The following is a 3,867-nucleotide window of genomic DNA, read 5'->3' on the forward strand; positions in this document are numbered from 1 at the left end:
GTGTGTGTGTGTGTGTGTGTGTCAGTGCAGCATGCGGACTATTTCATTTTGATGGCCAGTAGTGTGAAATGCACCAGGGAATGTCAATCCACGCGCACACACGCACGCATGCACGCATCCACACACACAGCTTAGGGATCCAACACTCTGTAGTAAAGTTAAATAGGCCTGGCAGAGTGTGCAGACACAATGTTGGCTCTCTGATATGAGCAGACAGGCTGAGGCAGTGAACAAACATGTGGTCACAAGAGGACCATGAGGCTGGAATGAAAGCTGGTTGAAGTGGGGGGAAAAGAGTTTGTGGCTAATGGAAATATACACAACTAATGACAAACCTTTTTTTCTGAGCTTTCTACTTAAGGTTTTGAACCCCCATGCTGACAGAAAGGTCAGTTTTTGTATCCAAAAAGAAGGTAGTGGTGGTCAACCAGATCAAAAGCTTTGGTCAAATCAATGACAATGGCACCTGATATTTTACTATCATTACATGCAGAGATCAAAAATAGTGTGTATAAAGTTCCCATGACATGAAGATTTCACTTTATTAGTTTTTTTAACATTAATATAAGTCCCCCCAGCCTGCCTATGGTCCCCCAGTGGCTAGAAATGATGATAGGTGTAAACCGAGCCTTGGGTACCTTGCTCTGCCTTTGAGAAAATGAAAGCTCAGAATTAGGCGGATCAGGAAACTTTTGACGGTGATGGTGGGTGGGTTTATAAATTATACATTTCCATGATACACGGGAACGGGACAGTTGGGTTTAAGAAAAGAAGAACGGGACAGTTGGGTTTAAGAAAAGAAGAACGGGACAGTTTGGTTTAGGAAAAGAAGAACGGGACAATTGGGTTTAGGTAAAGAAGAACGGGACAGTTGGGTTTAAGAAAAGAAGAACGGGACAGTTGGGTTTAGGTAAAGAAGAACGGGACAGTTGGGTTTGGGAAAAGAAGAACGGGACAGTTGGGTTTGGGTAAAGAAGAACGGGACAGTTGGGTTTAGGTGAAGAAGAACGGGACAGTTGGGTTTAGGTAACGTGACACGTGGAAGCCCGGGGTGAAAGTCATGTTCTTTGACCCATCCACCACCCCAACCAGCCTCCCTGTGCGAAATTTTGGTTTTCATACAATTTGCTAACAGTGTTGCTCTTAAAACTACGTGATCTTCATGCACTACGTAGCTGCTGCTCTGCGCAGTACGTTCTACACACACGCTGAAGGGGGATTGCGTCCGTATATTTTACGAGTTTGGAGTTATAACAGGTGAAATTATCTGATGTTACTATTAATAATATCATCAAAGTCCTTTTAATGGAGCCATAGGAACCACCACATCCCCAAAAAGGTATAGAAATATGTAATTAGGACAGCCAAACACACACACACACACACACACACACATACTGGGGAGTAGGCGTAAAAAATAGGTTGCACATGATGAAATCAGAGCCATCCTAAAAATATCTGCTCTGGCAAGGATTGCAGACTGTTTGTAATCAGGCTGTCAGTTTATGAGTAATTTAAAGACTGCATACCTTTCATCAGAGCTCTAAAGCAGACCAGAAACACGTGTAATTGAGTGCGTTTTACCTGGTCTTAAAATCCAGCATTATAAAAAAGGTTTTGTAAGCAACACTTAATGATCTGTAATCCATCCATGCATATTGATATCAGCAGTGTCTGGGAGTGTAAGCATGGTCAACGGATTACTGTCTTTCACTGGGATTCAAGCTTCTTCTTCCTCCTTTTTCCAAAATATGAATAATGATGTTGAAAAGGGCATAAATGTGTGTTTGCTAAAAGCAAAGCCCTTAATCTAAATGTATGTTAAGTGTTATTTACTAAGCAGTGTTAATTTCACCAATGAAAACTATGATATTTTTTCCCTATGTTCCTATTTAATGGGTATTTGTGTTATTCTGATGTGTGTGAATTTTTTCTTTTGAGCTGCTGTAATAAGGGAATTTTCTCCAGTTATCTTATGTTAAACATGACAAAAGCTAAACAGAAAGTGGAAATGACTATGACAACATGTCATTTTCTTTAGAAGTTCAGTTAGCTGTTGATTACACTTACGTCATCTACAATATCTCGGAAAATAAACAGGAGGAAGAAGAAAAATAGCTGGGTGTCTAAACTCGTGCTACCTTTGGGATTCATTGAAACACCGAGCCGGATCACGCTGCTCAATATCAGTATCCTACCACTGTTCTTGTGGCTGAATGGAAACAGGTTTAAAAAATCTTCCCAGAATGTTGGAATGTATACAAGAAATATACACCATGAAATTTGCTGCACATTCATGCCTCCCAGAGGATGAAGCCTTTTCCATGGACAAACCATCATCATAAAACATCTTGAAGCATAGTGATGCATGTTGTAGCAGTAGGATTAAACTGATGAGGAAATGGATAGTAAAATATCTGAAGTTCTACTGGCCAGATTGCCATAGAAACTGATTTTAAATGTTAAATATTGTTGGAAGGTTAAAATGGGGCCAACATTTTCACTTGTACAGTACATTGCTATGAAATTTATTGAAAAAACTTATTTTAACTATAGACTGTCAACACTCTTTCCAAGAAGAGATTGGTGTATCTGAGAGGGTTAACCCTTCCTTCCCATGTACCCTTATGAGGGCTGGAGTCCCCATGACTGAATAGGAAAATGTTGGATAAAGGTTCGATATCAAGACATTTAACTCCAAGCCATGTAACTCAATTGCCTGATGAAGACCTTGAGATGAAGTTAAAAGCTCTATGAAAAGCTAGTAAGTAGACATTGAAGCAAGTATCTTTGTCAAAATACTATTCCCAAGGTCAACAATTACCTTTTTCCATCTTCATTCTCCTGTTTACTCAGGCCAGTAGTAGAAACAGTAGAAGTCTGTTGCATATTGAATAATAGAAAACACAAAATCAACAATTATGTTTCTGTATTAGCTGCCTACACAGTTATGAGGTAAAAGAGCCATCAACTGGTGAGTCATACTGCATGTACCTAAGCCAGAGATGGCAGAGGGCAGCTGGTGGGTTTTGGGTAATGGTGCATTGTGGGAAGAAGGAGGAGGATGATTTGAAGGAGCATTCCCTTGGGGAGTATGGCTCAGTGACTGCCATAAGTATGATGAATCAACCGATGCCTGTAACTCACTTACAGTAACTCCAGGCCCTGTAGACACCCGCAGATGAAAAATGACATGAATGAAACCAACGTCTTTATCTGCAAAGTTGGTCTTCATTCCACTGCCATCTCGTTCCATGTGCTCTAAAGGAGCAGCGGTTTGAACAACTGCAGTGGCACTAAAAGTAAAGAATGGACATCATTAGCAGCTGAATAGGTTGGATGTCACCCACTATCGAGGAAATATAGTGTTGTCCTCAGCAGGGGCCCAGACTGCAATCTGTAGGTCATGACCTAATTCAGGTCACAGAGAAAGAGTGTAGAAAGTCATGTAAGTAAAAAAAGAAAACACCAATATCAACACTTCACATATGCTATGGTGAGATTTTGGAGCTTGTCAGACAGCGCTCTCCACCACCATCATCAAAACACCAAATGAGAGGATTATGTTGGCATGAAGCTGTTCATCCCTCCAAAAGGGTTCTATGAGTTTAGGTCGTTTTATGGTTGTGCGTAGAATCGACGGCGTACCCCCTCGCTCTATCACCCGCAAGTCAGATCAGGCCACTTACGTAGGCTACGACAAAAGCTCCTCCACACAACCATAAAATGGCCTTAAGGAGCACTCAAGCTGTTATGGCTAAGGCTGAAACACACATTGCGATATTTTAGCCAAATATAATTAAGATGTGGGCTCTTAACTGACCACGATGGACCACTCCTTGCAGTCTAAGCTAGTTGCTGTTAGCA

The 3,867-nt window shown here is 41.1% G+C and overlaps 1 protein-coding gene and 1 long non-coding RNA gene across 3 annotated transcripts in view; both read right to left on the reverse strand.

The window, feature by feature from the left end:
* Window positions 1–3,867, reverse strand: part of thsd7aa (thrombospondin, type I, domain containing 7Aa) — a 213,050-nt gene that overhangs the window by 189,129 nt on the left and 20,054 nt on the right. The gene's annotated exons all lie outside the window — the stretch shown is intronic.
* LOC116701550 (uncharacterized) overlaps window positions 1,186–3,867 on the reverse strand; it is an 11,058-nt gene continuing 8,376 nt past the window's right edge. Inside the window, exon 3 of the long non-coding RNA XR_004334938.1 lies at window positions 1,186–1,197. This is a non-coding gene — a long non-coding RNA (uncharacterized LOC116701550). The remainder of the gene's footprint in view (window positions 1,198–3,867) is intronic.

The sequence above is a fragment of the Etheostoma spectabile genome, chromosome 14, assembly GCF_008692095.1.
Source record: "Etheostoma spectabile isolate EspeVRDwgs_2016 chromosome 14, UIUC_Espe_1.0, whole genome shotgun sequence".
NCBI classification, from domain to species: Eukaryota; Metazoa; Chordata; class Actinopteri; order Perciformes; family Percidae; genus Etheostoma; species Etheostoma spectabile.